The sequence below is a fragment of the Ovis canadensis genome, chromosome 19 (assembly GCF_042477335.2).
Source record: "Ovis canadensis isolate MfBH-ARS-UI-01 breed Bighorn chromosome 19, ARS-UI_OviCan_v2, whole genome shotgun sequence".
NCBI classification, from domain to species: Eukaryota; Metazoa; Chordata; class Mammalia; order Artiodactyla; family Bovidae; genus Ovis; species Ovis canadensis.
In genome coordinates this window covers 37,107,630-37,126,343 of record NC_091263.1, presented here as the reverse complement: position 1 = coordinate 37,126,343, position 18,714 = coordinate 37,107,630, and the positions used below count along the sequence as shown (strand labels likewise).

Here is an 18,714-nt window from a genome sequence, read left to right as displayed (position 1 = left end):
ATCTGAAAAGGTTAGGTGGATAGGGTTGGAAGGACTGACTACCCTAATAAGTAAGATTGCTAAAAGGTTTGTGGGAGTTGTGCCCTCAATACCACAGCTAACATAAACATTTAACTTGGATGGAAGCTTTACACTTAATGCACTGAAAATCATCCTGAGATGCAAAGAAACTAGCCTTAAACTTGCACTGATACATTACTGGAGGTCTGTCAACTTTGACTTGGGGGTACCCTCCAAAAATACTGCTGCCTTTATTTATGACATTTAGTTTCAAAAACTGAGGCATGAAAACTGCTTTTACAGTGGCTTATTGCCTTCCATTTACACTCTTCATAGCTTAGGGGTTGAAATGTTATTTGAAAGCTCTGATTAATATAAATGACTGGTAATTTTCTGACCCAGGCCATCCTCGCTCACATCTATTATACCACTGGCAGACATGTGGACTCCACAGCTGCCCCCTCATTTGTGTATGAAACAGACACATTGGTGGCATTTTTTGGTCACCATAGTTACACTAATGAGATACATGTGACATGACGTTCTTCTACATGAAAGATTTTTGTGGCAAATAGTATGTAGACCGGGGGGTAAAGGGGGGTAAAGGGCAACTGTGTAAAGTTTGAGGACTATGTAGATTAATCTGTTGTCCATTTCTGGAGCCGTCATTTCATTCATGGGAGGACAGTCATTCTACAGTGAGATCCAGGAAGAGGCAACTGCAAGCCTTTGACTAACAAAGATTTCTAAGGGAGGCATTTCCAACAATGCTTAACCTCTACTGAAGGATGTCTGTTAAGTATTCATTTAAAAATATTTGCTACTCCTATTTATGACTGCCCTTTGAGATAATGTATTAGCATAGTCATTTTTGATTCATATAGGGAAAAATGGGCAGCACGAGTATTAGCATCCATCTCAGGAAGGCCCAGGAGACCAAAAAAAAAAAAAAAAAGTCAGCGTGCAGTATTAAGTAGGAAGCACAAAGAGAGAATCTTCATTTAGGAAAACTAAGAAAGCTTTACAAAGAAAGAAAGCTTGCTTAATTGGTTTCATGCCTATAATTTTCCCCTCTAGAAAAAAATGTTAGCATGGCAATAAAGAATATCATTAACCTGCATTGTTATTTCACAATAATAATAAGTCTTAATTTGCATCCATAATAATCACTGTAATCAAGTACTGGACAGGGAGTCAGGAAGGCGCAGGCTCATTTGCCAGCTCTGACACTAATGACTGAATGTGTGACCTTCTGGATGTCCTGCATCCCTCCTGGTGCTTAGTGTCCCTAGCCAAGTTGTGTTTTAAAGGATCCAAGCACACTAGTAGATGTTTCTAGTATTTCCACTGCAAAGTATGTGATTTCTGTCGTGTATGTCAGGATGAAACAGAGAGCTTAAGGTCTGGGGGACACAGGAAGGTGATCTTCCTGTTTCCTAATCCCACAGTTTAAGAGATTGTTTTGTTCTTTAAAAATCACCCCCACCCCTCCCACCATAGGACAATTTCCCAGCACCTCACTTGGATTCTTTTGAGGGAAAGAATTTTACTTGGGATACAGGGAGCTGCTTAGGATTATAGAACACTTGTTCACCCCATAAATATATACTGAGCACCAGACGTGTGCCAGGCACTAAAACTAAAAGAAATTAGCTTGATTTTTCTGCAGCTTGTACACTAAACCATCATAAGCATTTTGTTGCCATCAGTCACGTAATCTTCAAGGATTTATTGAATGCCCAGTATGAAAAGACACTTGGCTAGATCTAGCATGGAAGTTTTCACCCGGGGGTGACTTTGCCCCTTCACCCCCAATGGACATCTGAAGACACCTTTGTCAGGTATTGTCACAACTGAGGATGGGGGCTGCTACTGGCTAGAAGTCAGGGGTGATGCTAAATATCCTGAAATGAACAGACAGGCTCTCCATAGCAGAACACATTGTATCTGTTCCACGTGTCAGTCAGGATGAGGTTGAGGAATCCTGCTCTGGTGAGTTTAAGTCTGGTACAGGTGACAGAAAGGAGACTGGCAAGTGCAACAAAGCATTCTGTGATAGTAAAAGTGTGACTGCAGAATCTATACAGAAGTAGAAGCCTTCATCCAAATTTTGACTGCCAGCAAACACTGTAAGAAACATTCTGATTCATTCCCTGAACAGGCTATCACCTGGAATACCAATACTCAGCAGGAGACAATTTTAGACCTAACCTTACTGAACATAAATGAGTTGGAGGGTTGGTTGAAAGAGGGTACAAGCCTTAAATTTTCAAGAAGTCTACAGTGGGGACAGAGCTGTTAATTCCTTGTAGAACTCAGAATTCAGAATGTCTTGAGTCATCAGGAGAGGAGGCTGGAAACAGAATGAGTGTCAGTGACAAGAAACATAGGGCTGTACAAGCTGCTTAAAGAGCTTAAAGAGGAGATGTGGCTGACAAAGCGAATAATTCAGCAGAGTCCTTAAATATCTATCTCATTTGACCAGCATTCTGAGACACCAGATATTATCATTCCTTCTCCATTTCTTTTTTTTAATTAATGAACCAGAGCCATGGAAAGACTCAGTGTGACCTTGGACAAGTCACTTAATATTTCTCTAAGGTTTATCTATAAAAGAAGTAGGGTTGCAAGGCTCTTCTTCGTAATGCATTCAGTTTGTCTAATGTCACACATCTAAGGAAACAACAGAGCTGGGTGAGACCTGTCTCCCGGCCTCTTTCAGACCCAGTGCCTTTCCCATTCACACTGAAGCTGCTTCCTGGACCATGAAGTCGGAACAGGTAATAGACAGTGACTCAGCATTCTAGCTCTTGGGTTACCAAAGAGAGCAAGGATCTGGGATGCTTTAATTATAATGTATCATGCAGAGAAACTTAAGCTGGGTTTCCCAGACACCTAAGGACTAATATTTCTTTTTCTAATATTTTATTTCAAGCTGACCTTAAAAGCTTAAAAATGTACCATGACAAGCTCGGAAGAAAGGTTCATAGAAGAGTGATGCCAGGGTAAGAAAACGACATAACCCAGAATATGTGGACACAATTGAGATTGTTCTCCCTAGAAAAGAGACGCAGCAGTAGTGTGGCTTTCTGCCTTTGCTTTTGCTTTTTTTCTTTGGCAGGATTATTTTAACTTTTCTCTCTGAGAATAATGACCAGTGTATACATACATACACTTGCACCCCCACATATAACAGGTATGACATATTAGATTTCATACCGAGAAGTTTCTGTATTTGCTTTTAATAAAAGCAAAACGAATGCGAAAGTGTTAGTTGCTTAGTTGGTCTACTGTTTGTGACCCCATGGACCGGAGCCCACCAGGAGAGCTGCATGGAGAATTCCATGGAATTCTCCAAGCAAGAATACTGGAGTGGGTAGCCATTCCCTTCTTCAGGGGATCTTCCCAATCCAGGGATCAAACCCAGGTGCCCTACATTGCAGGCAGATTCTTTGCAGTCTGAGCCACCAAAAGACTGGCACATTAAAAATGAGTTTTGGGGAGAGCCTTCTGTCAAGGTTTTAAATATATAACTACTTCTCACTTCTCTGGAATGGTGTAATGTTTTCTTATGAGAAGGAAGACTGAGGAACTGCCTGACTGTTCAGGGTTTTCTCATTTTTGTAATTCTGTGATTTCCAAGATCATGAGTGAGAGTTATGTAGGCCTTCAGCCATGACCTGAGAGTTTCTAAGACACTAATGGAATTTATATTAACTTATCCAACCATGATAGAACCGCTGGAGTGGCAATTAACTGGATTTCTCCGCTTGTTCTTCCAGCTGATTATGGTTCTTTGCAGAGAGAACTTCACATCAGGTTTAAATTCCCAAAGGACCAGTTAGCTTTGCTGTGTCCTACAGGGATAGTCTATCTCTGGAATCCCAGCCAACTTCTGCACATACTCACAAACCCATCATTTCTCACCTGGGAGACCGGGTGGAAACCTTGGGACCCTTCAAAGCCATCTGAAGGAAAAACAGAAAGTACTTGGGCAAAGCTGGTGGGACAGTGTTCTCTTCATTCATTGAAGGATAACACTGTCCAAATAAACCCTACTGAAGAAGTTTCCAAATGATTTCACCCTCAAGATAGAGCAATGGAATCAGAGATTCACTCCATGCAAGTGAGATTCTTTAGTTTTTAGGAAGAAAATATTACATACGACTCCCAAGTTATAGCCCCAGGGCCTACCATGTTACCTAATATAAAATGTAGAAGCAGTAGGAGAAACATGTCCAACAGTCTTGTGCCTTCCCGGTGTGCCCAGAACCATCCCACATACCTTACCTGCATTCATTCATTTAATCCTTGCAATTACTCTATAATGTAGATGCCTGCTTTACAACGCAGGAAACTAAGGGACAAAGCAATTAAGTAACTTGCCCAAGGCCACAAACTAGTGTGTACTCAATAGGCACGTCAAATGAATGAATAGAATATATATGTTTTAGAGGAGAGAGTCCTTTATTTGAACTCTCAGTTTTATAGCAGTCCTGCTTTCTAAGCAGGTACTTTCAAGAACTGGCTCTGGATGACAAATGAAGTCTTAGAGCTGGTAAATGGCAGGGCAGGGATGTGAACTTGGGTCCGACTTTGAAACTGCACTTTAAAAGTCCTTGGCAGTGTTTCTTTCTCTTTAACTGCAGCTGAAAAACAAAAGGATTGGACTAGACTAGCTTTCATAGCCCATCTGGCTCTAAAAAGTCTATAATTCCATTATTAAGGGTTTATGTAAAATAAAATGATGTATTTATTTATTACTTTAAATTTTAAAATATGATGTTTTTATTTAACCAATCATCATTGAATTATCCTTTAAAATTATATTGTAATTATTAACAGCATGTTTCTAAATTGTATTTAAATAATTTTAAGTGGATGAAAATGCATACTTAAAGATTGTGTTCTCCTAACCATTACCATCACATGGCATATTGAGTTACTTCATCTGTTTAAATTTAGAAGGTTTCTAAAAGTTGAAAAACATCTTTATGGTACACATAAAAAAGAAGTAAAATGATTAGTTGTGAAAAAAAGTTATTTGATATTTGCAGAGATAAGTAGATTGCTTAATATTATGAAAAGTATTGAGTTTGCTATCCATATTAGAAACTACATGAGATTTGCTTCTTTTTTTTTTTTTTTTCTCCCATGGAAGGCTAGGTGTTTATTTTTGCTGCTTCTCAGACAAGCTCCTCAAGGTAAAAACAAAATGCACAGTTTCAATAGCACAGATTTTGCTTCTAAAGACTGCTGTGCTTTAAGAGATCCTTCTGGTATGCAAGTGATGCATCAAAAACAATGTGAGTCCCTGTCATAGTGTTACAGGATGTACAACCCAAGGCAGGGCAAAGAGAGTGGATAACCAGGCAGGTCTTAGAGCTGGGAAGAATTGGTTCCAAAACTGAATCCTGGCTCTATAACCTGGAGTGAAGTCAGTGAGCCTCAGTATCCTCTTCAGTAAAATGGGGATAATAATAGGCCTGCCTTACAGAATCACTGGACTCATTCAATGAGATAATGCATCTAAAGCCTTTTGCACAGTTCTTGGACCAACATAAGTACATAGTAAATAGCAGCAGTGGGTCATAGTGGTATTATTATATAGAAGCCCGGCATTCTGACTGCTATAGTGTCTGGATGCTCTTTTGTAGTCAAGTGGAGGTATTTTAAGAGACAAGAAGATTCAGACTAGATGTTTGAGAATTTGATTGTACACACAATTGTCACCTTTTGTGGTGGACCCCAAGAGAGCTTATATTTGTCCAAACATGCAAGAAATCTTGAATCAGTGGATGTACAATACTTTGAAAGAACTGGCAAACAGACGAATACATTAGAGCCTTTTTTTTGTTTCTAGATTGTGCTTTGTATCCATTCTGCCTTTTCTTTCTTTGAAAATATTATAATACCCCTAAGCTGTGATTCCTAGAATTAGATTTTCTAACCAGAGAGAAAAGGTACAGTTCAGATCTATCATTCCCCCAAAGAGGAGCTGAATTCAAAACTTTCTTATAATTTGTTGACTCAAAAGCTTCAACTCTAACTCTGTAGGATCCACTGTTAAGATAATAAATCATGCTGCTACCATTATTATTGTTGATTTTTTGAATCACCCTCTTTGTCCTATTTACCTTCTTGCTTCTTGACTAAACTGCAAAACTCCTGGTTGGGACCAGATTAAAATCCAATGCAGTGTAACCAAAAGTCCTCCTGGGAGCAGATCAGTCACAAAGCAAGAGGAAGTATCAGTCTAGCCAAATCAGGTGACTCTTAAGGAGACCCTTGGTAGACTGACATAGGAAAAAGCTGCTATGATTTAAGCCGCTCTACCTTGTTTCAGCTAGCAGATTCTACTTTACACATGAAGGGAAGGATTGGAATACTATTAAGTGCCTCATTTTCTTTGAATTCTATGAGGGCTGGAAATAATAATTACATGCAGAGAAATTTTATTGTCTGTCTCATCCTTCTAATCAGAGCTTCCCAACTGGTAGGTGGGTGTATTGACAGGTAAATGGAGATGCTGCTACTCTTAGCTGTTGGGGATAGACAGCCAGTGCCACCCAGTTAGTCATCTCTGGTTACTCTGGCCAACAAATAGCTTTTTCTAAGTATGCTGAGAGGAGGGTACAGCAACTCTGGGACATAGGTGTTCTCCCTGTTTAAAGATAAGGAAAAAACCTGACTCACAGAATGTGTCCAGTGTCTCAAGGGCAGTTAGTGTTTTTCCTCCAGGCTGAGCTAGTCACATTGTCTTTGCTTTTCCCGCATTTCCTTGTCCTCTCTTCAAGCGTAGATTAGCTTAATTTAAGATTATTTATTTATATCACTGTGATACCACCCCCTCCATCCTACAGCTCCTTGAGGGAAAGACTGTGACTTCCTCAGCCTTTTGTCCCTGGCACCCAGAAGAGTACTTTGGAAACACACAAATATTCAGCAAATGAAAGAGGAACGGGATTTCCATATTATATGTCCATTTCATTTTGCCATGCTGTTTCTTTCAAATAATTTAAAAAAAATTATTTCCTAAGGTTTGGTAGAAATTAGTAGCTCTTAAACCTGTATTATACTCACACATGTTAGTACATTATTATTTTAGACAGGGTGTTATAGAAAGCTGAACTCATTTGGGGATGCTTTTATGTTATTAATGCCAAGAAAGTACTATTAATCAAAAAGTATTCATTAAATGCATGTAGAATATCAAGTGTTATTAGCAGGGTAATGTGGGGGGATGAAAAATAATGTACAAGGTGCTATTTCCATCCCAAATAAGCTTTGAGACTCACTGGAGAGATAGATTGAATAGAAATAAGACAAAATAACAAAGTGATCATCTGTGGAAATTCCATACAACAGAAAAAGGGGCTTGGATGAGATGAGTCTAGGTTTGACTTTCAACTCTCTCCCATACTAGCTGAGTGATCTTGGTTAAAAGACTGAATTTATTTGCTCCCCACCCCTGCCCCAAGTTCTCTCATCTGTGGAATAGAGGAATGATGTGATCTCACAGGGTTGCTATGAGGATACATGGGCAAGCTCTTGCTGTAATGCTTAGAACATGACAGTCATTTACTTCAGTCACTTGACAGACACTAACAGCATCACCTCTGTCTCAGAGCAGATCTTTGTATGTGGACTGAGGAGCCTTGTGGGCTATAATCCATAGGGTCACAAAAGAGTTGGACGCAACTGAGCAACTAAACGACAACACTATGGCCCACTCTCACATGCATTGTATCTGGGGATATAGTGGTGAGCAGAACAAATGAAATGCGGTCCCTTCCCATGTGGGGCTCGCCTTCTGACAGGGGAAAAAGCATTAATCCAGTTATCACACAAGGAAATGTAGAAGTATATCTCTGTCAAGTCCAGTGAAAGAGAAGTTTAAGAGGCCAGAATAGAACATGCCATGGAGGCTTCTAAGAGAAGACTTCCCTGAAGAAGTGACATTTCAACCAAAATTTCAAGGGTAAGTGAAAATCACCCAGGCAAAAGGGTGCAGGGGAGATCTTTGTAAGCTAGGACCTGGAGGTTGGAAGAAGCTTGATGGGTTTGAGAAACAAGAGAGCAGACCAGTGAGGCTTAGAATAGAACAAAATTTTGAGGGAAATGAGTCTTACCTTCCTTTACCCCTTCCTCTAAAGTACACTGGAGTTCAGACAAGGCAGGCTATTATGAAGTTCTGCAAAGGAAGAGTTAGCATTATGTACAGAAAGAATGGGAGGTGTTGAGTTTAGTCTTGGAAAGAAGACAGCAGAAGGCTTGACTTCCTGGAGAGATGAACTGCTGGAACGACAGTTGAGTGGCATGCCGGTGCCTGACATATTTGGACTGACATGCCCAGACTAATGGAGAAGGCAATGGCACCCCACTCCAGTACTCTTGCCTGGAAAATCCATGGACGGAGGAGCCTGGTAGGCTGCAGGCCATGGGGTCGCTAAGAGTTGGACACGAGTGAGTGACTTCACTTTCACTTTTCTCTTCCATGCATTGGAGAAGGACATGGCAACCCACTCCAGTATTCTTGCCTGGAGAATCCCAGGGACGGGGGAGCCTGGTGGGCAGCCATCTATGGGGTCTCACAGAGTCAGACATGACTGAAGTGACTTAGCAGCAGCAGCAGCCTAGACTAAGAGCTCAAAAGGCACGAGGCAAGAAAGGCTCTCTTCCTTTCTGAGTGGTCCTGGGCATGTTACTTACCTTCTCCACCTCTTGGTTAAAGATATAATGCATGTGAGAGTGGGCCATAGCGTTGCCTTTTAGTTGCTCAGTCACATCCAACTGTTTTGCAACACTATGGACTATAGCCTGCCGGGCTCCTCTGTCCATGGGATTTCCCAGGCAAGAACACTGGAGTGGGTTGCCATTTCATTCTCTAGGGGATCTTCCCAATCCAGAGACTGAACCTGTATATCCTACTTGGCAGGTGGATTCTTTACCATTGAGCCACCTGGGAAGCCCAGTAAACTAATATACCCTCTTTTATTTTCTGCTTTCCATTGCCTGTTTTCCCCCTTTACTGTAGATGTAATACATGCCCCTTTATTGTAGACTAACCTCTGATTAAAACACTGGCTAACTAACAACATATCAACTGTGTTGCCCACAGTTATAAAACTTTAAGTACTGGTTTAGGATTGTCATTTAAATAACTCCTCTTGCTTGGTATGCAGATGTTTTAGGTGTAGAATATCATCCTTGTTCATGGTCTCCATTATAAAAGTTGCACTTTGCCACATCCGGCCAGTGTTAACATGAAAGAGGTGACTGATGTTGAATGTGCAAGATCCTCTAAGATATTTAGGTGGTGAGTAATTTCATTAGGGTGCTAATGACCATAAAACCTAGTAGTTATTGATTTGTCCTCCATGGAGAGAGATACTTTTCTGCCTGATCTCAATTGTTATGGTTCATAATACAGAGATCACTTCAATATTGAGTTAGAGTGCTGCCTGCTAATAATTTGTTTTAGCTCCATCTTTGTATTGACATATAACTTAATTCAGACACTACCACCAAACAGTTATCAAAGGAGATGATGGAGATAGAGTCACTTGTTTTTCGGCGAGATGCCATTATCCTTTGTATTTGTACTGTGCTTTATGGCAGAACATCTCTGGCTTCCCTGAACCCTTTTATTATTGTTCTACTTTTCTCTCCATGCCTCTTGAGGTCTCAAGTCTTCTATACTAGACCTTTATGAAAAAAACATTCAAGTTTCTCTCTGACCATAACCTCACTTGCAAACTCCTGTCCTATATTTTCAAATATCTGCTGGATATTTTCACCCCTAAAGAATCACAACATCATGGAAGTGTCAAGAGGAGGCAATGGTTTGGATCCAAAATGAACTATGGCTGTATGAGAGGATACCATAGTGTTCTGCAGAGGAACGTAGTCACTACACACTGGCCCAGCAGCGAGGGGACCAGAGGGAGAAGTACTCCGACCTTTCTCTCTATGGAAGCTCAGCCCACTTTCAGAATAAGCTCTTGCATGCCCTGTTTCGCAGCCAGGATCTCAAAGTCATCCAGGCTCAATACTTTGGTATTACGTGTAACTCTTTTCTCCCCTTTCTCCACATCTAGTCAGTGTAATATCTGATAGATGCCTCTCTACTTATAGCTCTCTGATGGTCTTTCTACTCTGTTCCTATCACCATGACCCCAGTTCCAATTCTCATTACCTCTCATTTAGCTTATTCAAAGTGCTTCTTGGTGGGTTTCCCCATATCCATCATGTTCCCTCTCCTGTCATACACAGCTGCTGAGTCAGTCTTTCTGAATTTATAGAAATAATCCCATAGTTCCCTGCAAAGACATTTAGGTGTCCTCACTGATACTGAGACTGTGCTGGGTATTCTCTGTACCCCCCCTGGATCCACCTTACCCTTTCTGCTTTGCTTTGTAAGCTGGGAATCAGATTGTATGGACTGTCCCAGTGGGTCCCTTGCTATCTGGTTTCTTGTTGGCTTCTGCTTCTTGCAGTAGCTAGCTCAGGGCTGTTTGGTCATCTTTTGTGAGTTTATCTGAACCTTGTCCATGCCTAGTAAATGGTCCCCTTTTAGGATTTTTTTAAAAAAATTTTAAAAAAATTTTTTAAAAAAACTTTTGAATGTAACTTCTGTTTTCTGCTAGGTCACTGACAAGGATAGTAAATTGAGAGAATACTTCTTAATGAAGCATTAAGCCCTCCATAGATAGGTACCATCCTTCTTTTCTGTCCTGATTTTCCACCTGTTGTTGTTCAGTCGCTAAGTCATATCTGACTCTTAGTGACCCCATGGACTGCAGCGCTCCAGGCTTCCCTGTCTTTCACTATCTCCTGGAGTTTGCTCAAACGCATGTTCGTTCAGTCAGTGATGCCATCCAATCATCTCATCCTCTGTCACCCCCTCTCTCCTGCCCTCAATCTTTCCTAGCATCAGGGTCTTTTCCAGTGAGTTGTATCAGGTGGCTAAAGTATTGGAACTTCAGCTTCAGCATCAGTCCTTCCAATGAATACTGAAAGTCAATTTCTCTCAGGATTGACTGGTTTGATTTCCTTGCTGTCCAAGGGACTCTCAAGAGTCTTCTCCAGCACCACAGGTTGAAAGCATCAATTCTTCAGTGCTCAGTTCAGTTCACTTGCTCAGTCGTGTCCGACTCTTTGCGACCCCATGAATCGCAGCACGCCAGGCCTCTCTGTCCATCACCAACTCCCAGAGTTCACGCAAACTCAAATCTATCGAGTCAGTGATACCATCCAGCCATCTCATCCTCGGTCGTCCCTTTCTCCTCCTGCCCCCAATCCCTCCCAGCATCAGAGTCTTTTCCAATGAGTCAACTCTTCGCATGAGGTAGCCAAAGTACTGGAGTTTCAGCTTTAGCATCAGTCCTTCCAAAGAACACCCAGGACTGATCTCCTTTAGCATGGACTGGTTGGAACTCCTTGCAGTCCAAGGGACTCTCAAGAGTCTTCTCCAACACCACAGTTCAGAAGCATCAATTCTTTGGTGCTCAGCTTTCTTCACAGTCCAACTCTCACATCCATACGTGACTATTGGAAAAACCATAGCCTTGACTAGATGGACCTTTGTTGGAAAAGTAATGTCTCTGCTTTTGAATATGCTCTCTAGGTTGGTCATAACTTTCCTTCCAAGGAGTAAGCATCTTTTAATTTCATGGCTGCAATCACCATCTGCAGTGATTTTGGAGCCCCTAAAATAAAGTCTGACACTGTTTCCACTGTTTCCCCATCTATTTTCCATGAAGTGATGGGACCAGATGCCATGGTCTTCGTTTTCTGAATGTTGAGCTTTAAGCCAACCTTTTTGCTTTCCTCTTTCACTTTCATCAAGAGGCTATTTAGTTCCTCTTCACTTTCTGCCATAAGAGTGGTGTCATCTGCATATCTGAGGTTATTGATATTTCTCCTGGCAAATATCTTGATTCCAGCTTGTGCTTTTTCCAGTCCAGCATTTCTCATGATGTACTCTGCATAAAAGTTAAATAAGCAGGGTGACAGTAGACAGCCTTGATCTACTCCTTTGCCTATTTGGAACCAGTCTGTTGTTCCATGTCCAGTTCTAAGTGTTGCTTCCTGACCTGCATATAGGTTTCTCAAAAGGCAGGTCAGGTGGTCTGGTATTCCCATCTCTTTCAGAATCTCTTCAGCGCTCAGCCTTCTTTATGGTCCAACTCTCACATCTGTACATGACTATTGGAAAAACCATAGCTTTGTATGGACCTTTGTTGGCAAAGTGATGTCTCTGCTTTTTAATATGCCATCTAGGTTTCTCATAGCTTTTCTTCCAAGTAGCTAGCATCTTTTAATTTCATGGCTGTAGTCACCATGCTATCTTAGCAGATGTTGAATCTCATTCATAATGAAGTAGTTCTGATTCCATGTACCTATTCCAACTCTGCTACTTTGGTGCCTTAACACCAGTAGTGTGCTGGTAAATGTTCAACATCTCTCCAATAAGATAATCCTGATTCCTAGGGTTTGCCAATTTCTGTGGTGTACTCCAAGCTAGGCTTCAGCAATATGTGAACCATGAACTTCCAGATGTTCAAGCTGGTTTTAGAAAAGGCAGAGGAACCAGAGATCAAATTGCTAACATCTGCTGGATCATCAAAAAAGCAAGAGAATTCCAGAAAAACATCCATTTCTGCTTTACTGACTATGCCAAAGCCTTTGACTGTGTGGATCACAACGAACTGTGGAAAATTCTGAGAGAGATGGGAATACCAGACCAGCTGACCTGCCTCTTGAGAAACCTATATGCAAGTCAGGAAGCAACAGTTAGAACTGGACATGGAACAACAGACTGGCTCCAAATAGGCAAAGGAGTACGTCAAGGCTATATAATATCATCCTGCTTATTTAACTTATATGCAGAGTACATCATGAGAAATGCTGCGTCGGATGAAGCACAAGCTGGAATCAGGATTGCCGGGAGAAATATCAATAACCTCAGATATGCAGATGACACCACCCTTATGGCAGAAAGTGAAGAGGAACTAAATAGCCTCTTGATGAAAGTGAAAGAGGAAAGCAAAAAGGTTGGCTTAAAGCTCAACATTCAGAAAACGAAGACCGTGGCATCTGGTCCTATCACTTCATGGAAAATAGATGGGGAAACAGTGGAAACAGTGTCAGACTTTATTTTGGGGGGCTCCAAAATCACTGCAGATGGTGATTGCAGCCATGAAATTAAAAGATGCTTACTCCTTGGAAGGAAAGTTATGACCAACCTAGAGAGCATATTCAAAAGCAGAGACATTACTTTTCCAACAAAGGTCCATCTAGTCAAGGCTATGGTTTTTCCAGTAGTCACGTATGGATGTGAGAGTTGGACTGTGAAGAAAGCTGAGCACCAAAGAATTGATGCTTCTGAACTGTGGTGTTGGAGAAGACTCTTGAGAGTCCCTTGGACTGCAAGGAGTTCCAACCAGTCCATGCTAAAGGAGATCAGTCCTGGGTGTTCTTTGGAAGGACTGATGCTAAAGCTGAAACTCCAGTACTTTGGCTACCTCATGCGAAGAGTTGACTCATTGGAAAAGACTCTGATGCTGGGAGGGATTGGGGGCAGGAGGAGAAGGGGACGACCGAGGATGAGATGGCTGGCTGGTATCACCGACTTGATGGAATGAGTTTGAATAGACTCCGGGAGTTGGTGATGGATAGGGAGGCCTGGCGTGCTGCGATTCATGGGGTCGCAAAGAGTCAGACACGACTGAGCCACTGAACTGAACTGCACTGAACACTTAGCATGACCAGTTTCAAGCTAACAACACACTGTCTCTAAATTTGGATTTGAAAAGAAGTGCTCACAATTGGCTCAGGACACTACTCTTTGCTTACAGCTTCACCTCCACCTAGGATGCCCAGCACCCCCACTGCCTGCCCCCTAACAGTGCCTTACACAGGAGAGCTTCTCAATCAACTATTTTCATTCATTCTGTCGTTCCTTTGAAGTGTACAGTAACCTAATTGCCAGCCACAAGTTGATGGTGATACTTCTGAACCCACAGTTTTTTCATGAGTGCTAACATGGGTGCTTGTTAGATTTTTGAGACTTAAAAGTCCTGAAGCAAAATTAAGCTACCTGTCCATGTTTTATCCCAAGTTACTGAAGCTTACTATTTAAAATTGCCTAATTCTCCAGGAAAGTAATTCTCATTTTCTGGTCTTGTGTTCAAATTATGTCTTCATTATCCTCATTTAAATGTAATGTGAAGTAATAATAAACCAACATTAATCTATTTCATCACTGTTATAACCAGTTGAACAAATAGTGTACTCTTAAAACCCTAAGAAATCTTGTAAGGCGTACGTTAGTCTTAGATAGATAAGCTTGTACTGCATTTTATTCTAAAATGTATTTTATTAAAAAAGAACCTTCTTATTTAGTCAACCTTTCTAAGAGATAACTTTCATTTTGATTCATTAAAAATATTATCCCTATATCTAAAGTTCAAAAAGTAACTACTAAAGTAATAAAGATGATCTTCAATAGCATTGAATTATTTTATATTTTAATGGTTATGATGGCAATATATTATAGATATTTAACTAAAACTATTCTTTTTACTTTTAATTTAATAAGACACATGAATTGAAGAGATTATGGAATGCATTATGATTTACAATGCCTGCTGGCATTTTAATGTTCTCAGCTGTTCCTTTGCACCATTGATTACGTAAAGCCTAAACTGTGTAATTAAGGGACCGTCCCACTAATGTGTTCTGGTGGATTTATGGCGCCCAGGTCATCGAAGATCTGAGCACTTTGTGTATTGGACCATTAATTTCAAATGCATACTAACATAGGCAAACACATTGGCATTAAGGAGAATCTATAATAAGAAGCTATTTCAAACTCACGGAGGTAGCTTTCACCTGATTTTAATTTACCAAAACAATTTAAAAACCTGATTACCAGAAATCCTAATTAACTAGAAATTTTTTCCTCCAGAGTCCACTTTTAGGAGAAAATGGGAATTTTGAAGAAAAGAAGTTAATAACGAGGGGTATAGATTTTAAAAAACAGTTTTCTAATATGAGTTCATTATCAGGGCCTTGAAGGAAAAAAAAGTCTTTAAAACCAAAAATTAACTACCCTTATCTAAGGCAAGAAAGTGGGTATTAAAGATGGAAACTAAAAGCTTTCTAATAAAGCTTTACATTTGCAGATTCCCTGAGCTTAATCTTCTGGTTAACCAAGGTTTTACTTTATAAGTTAGTTCTGTGTACCTGCAATTTGCTGCAGTGCATTCACACTTCTTATTGGAGGTCCAATAAGATCACTGAGGCAAGTGGGTTCACAGAATGGGTTCTGACTTCAGAATGTAACAAACTTGGGGGACTCCCCAGTGGCCCAGTGGGTAAGACTCTTTGCTCCCAATGCAGGGGGCCTGGGTTCCATCCCTGATTGGGGAACTAGAGCCCGCACACAAGCTACAACTTAGGTCTGCAGCTATAAACTAAGAGTCTGCATGCTACAGCTACGAAGCCCGCATGCCACAGTGAAGATCTCGCGACCCACAGCTAGGAACCAGTTCAGCCAAAATAAATAAATACATGTCTAAAAATAAATCACAATAAATGTACTTTTAAAAATGACATCTTTTTTTTTTTTTTAAGAATTTTAACAAACTTGGGTATAATACCAGCTCTTTCACCAGTTAGCTGTGGGAATTCTAGCAAGTCACTTAGTTGCTGGGCCCTAAAAGTTCATTTATAAAATGAGAATAATCACATTTGGCTCCATCCCATGCTATGAGAAAGTAGGTAAAGCATTCTCTACAGTGCTGCCCTCTTGCTGTATAACCTGCTCCCATCCCTGGTCTTTGGCCTGACACTCTTCCATAGGCAGCCCTTCAGAGGGAACATTTGAACGGACAGGCACCCTTTTTAGAGAAAGAACTTGAAACCACATTTATTTTCAGAGTTAGGGGACAGATGGCTTTATTTTGCTTCTTTAAAAAATATTGCAGTCTGTAGAAATACAGTGTGCTTAAGGTCTATCAAATTGAAGGGCAAATACTGTCAGTCACCTAAACACTGCAATCTTTAACCTTGAGTAGCAGGAACTTTTACACTGAGGATATATATGCCTCTGTATATCAGTCTCCAAATTTTACAGGAACATTTCAATGTGAAAGGGATATATTCTTGACATTTTCTCAGTATAAAGTTTAATAGCTTACTCCTCTAGTTGGCAAATTCTAAGTAGTCAGATTCCTTAGAGAAATACCTCAAGATGAGATCTAAAAGTACAGGCTCTCCTTACAAGAACACTGGGTGTTTTCATTTTTTAAATAAAATTTTTGTGAAAATATCTCTTAGCTAATAAAGATTACTACTGGATGTAAAAATATAACAAAAGGTGGTACAGAATTCTCTTTGAGCAAAGAAAAATGCAAAAAATATTCTGACTTGGATGTGAAAATGTTTGCCATTTTTTTGATGAAAAGTTATTACAGACTAAGCTCTCATTCAGGCTGGGAGCAAGAGAAAATCTGATACAGTCTAATGGAGTTGCTTGACTTGGTTGGCATCCAGCAGTCCACAGTGTTGGTATTAGCAGCCGACATATTGCTACTTTCAAAACCAACCATGAGTCCATTTTTTTCATTGGTCAGTCTGTAGTTTTGAAAGTATAATCAAGAGCTATTATAGCATGTGGCTCCTTATGCAACATTAACATGGCATGGTGACATCTATGTGCGCAATGAAAATATTAAGCAATATACTGTGAAGTTCTTAAAAAGAAGTAATGAAACAGCCTTCTGGACATATAAAGGCTGCCAAACTAAGAATTTTGCATTTATTTAACATTTAATCATGTCGGTAATTACAAAGCAATTATTTTATATAGACATATTATGGGAGGAGAATTAAAATAACTTGTAAAAAGACTAAAATTAATTGATTTCATGGCATTTTTTATGTCACTGCACTTGCTGATACTAAAAAGGAGCAATAAAAATAGCCCAGTTGTTGGTTCATGTTTTGTTCTGTTTAGCCTTCTGTCGGTTTCTCAATTCAATAATGTTAAATTGCTACTTTATGATTCCAGTTATGCAAATAGCTCATTTCTTACAAAGAGAGGAAAAAAAGAAAAAAACTTTCTTGATCCTGCAAGTGATGTAAACAGGGAAAAAAAAAAAATCCTGGTCCAGCTTCCTTTGCTGTCTTAGAATCTCAGGTTTAAAAGGGATTAGAAAGATGATAAGTTCAAGAATTCTTCAAACTGTATCTGCTTTATGACTTTGAAAACACTGGAGGAAAAATTATTTTGGCATAGAGCTGAGAGTTCATGAATAACCATTAGTCTTGCTTGCTAAGTCCTAGAAAAGAAGCTGTAAAGATCATCAAGTTTACCAGGGCATTTAAGAATGAGTACTTGCCTATCCATAAGATGTACAGGCAATGGCAGAAAACCACCTTTCTTCATGATTAGTTTCTGTTGTCGTAGGTATGCAGTGGGGAGGAGGAGGGTAAAGAGTCAGCACCTTAAATAAAATAATGATTCATGGAAAAATAATTCGGAAAGTAGCTAATACACATATTTATTGTTTAGTCACTAAGTCGTGTCCAACCCTTTTGTGACCCCGTGGACTGTAGCCCATCAGGCTCCTCTGTTCATGGCATTTCCCAGGTAAGAATACTGTATTATTTTCAAGACTGTCATAATGAAGTATCAAGGCTTGGGTGGCTTAAACACCAGAAGTCTACCGTTTCAGTTTGGGAGGTCGGTAGTCTGAAATTGAGGTATCCAGGATGTCAGCAGTGTCATGCTCCCTCTGAAACCTGCAAAGGAACCCTTCCTTGGCCCCTTCCTAGCATCTCGGGGTTTGCTGGCAAACGGGTGTTCCTTGCCTTGCAGCTGTGTGACTCAAATCCCTGCCTTCATTGACAAAAGGCATTCTCCCTGTATTGTCACCTTGCTTATTTAACTTATATGCAGAGTACATCATAAGAAATGCTGGGCTGGATGAAGCACAAGTTGGAATCAATATTGCCAGGAGAAATATCAACAACCTCAGATATGCAGATGATACCACTCTAATGGCAGATAGTGAAGAGGAACTAAAGAGCCTCTTGATGAAGGTGAAAGGAGAGTGAAAAATCTGGCTTAAAACTCAACATTAAAAAGACTAAGATCATGGTCATGACAAATATAAGGGGAAAAAGTGGAAGCAGTGATAGATTTTATTTTCTTGGGCTACAAAATCACTGCCGATGGTGACTGCATCCACGAAATTAAAAGACACTTGCTCCTTGGAAGTTAAGCTATGACAAAAAGCAGAGACATCACTTTGCTGACAAAGGTCTCTATAGTCAAAGCTATGGTTTTTCTAGTAGTCATGTATGGATTTGTGTTGAACCATAAAGAAAGCTGAGTGCCAAAGAATTGATGCTTTCAAATTGTGGTACTGGAGAAGCCTCTGCAGAGTCCCTTGGACTGTAAAGAGATTAAACCAGTCAATCCTAAAGGAAATCAACCCTGAATATTCACTGGAAGGACTGATGCTTACGCTCTAATACTTTGGCCACCTGATGCAAAGAGCTGACTCATTGGAAAAAAACCTTGATGCTGGGAAAGATTGAAGGCAAAGGGAGAAGGGGGCAGCAGAGGATGAGATGGTTAGAAAGCATCATCGACTCAACAGTCATGAATTTAAGCAAACTCTGGGAGATGGTGAAGGG

General features: G+C 40.3%; 1 protein-coding gene and 1 long non-coding RNA gene across 2 annotated transcripts in view; one reads left to right on the top strand and one right to left on the bottom strand.

The window, feature by feature from the left end:
- The window catches only part of LOC138424620 (uncharacterized), a 694,361-nt gene that overhangs the window by 230,664 nt on the left and 444,983 nt on the right, over positions 1 to 18,714 (bottom strand). The window contains exon 8 of the long non-coding RNA XR_011250888.1: positions 17,412 to 17,516. This is a non-coding gene — a long non-coding RNA (uncharacterized lncRNA). The remainder of the gene's footprint in view (positions 1 to 17,411; positions 17,517 to 18,714) is intronic.
- The window catches only part of LRRN1 (leucine rich repeat neuronal 1), a 42,269-nt gene that overhangs the window by 5,244 nt on the left and 18,311 nt on the right, over positions 1 to 18,714 (top strand). The window lies entirely within an intron of this gene.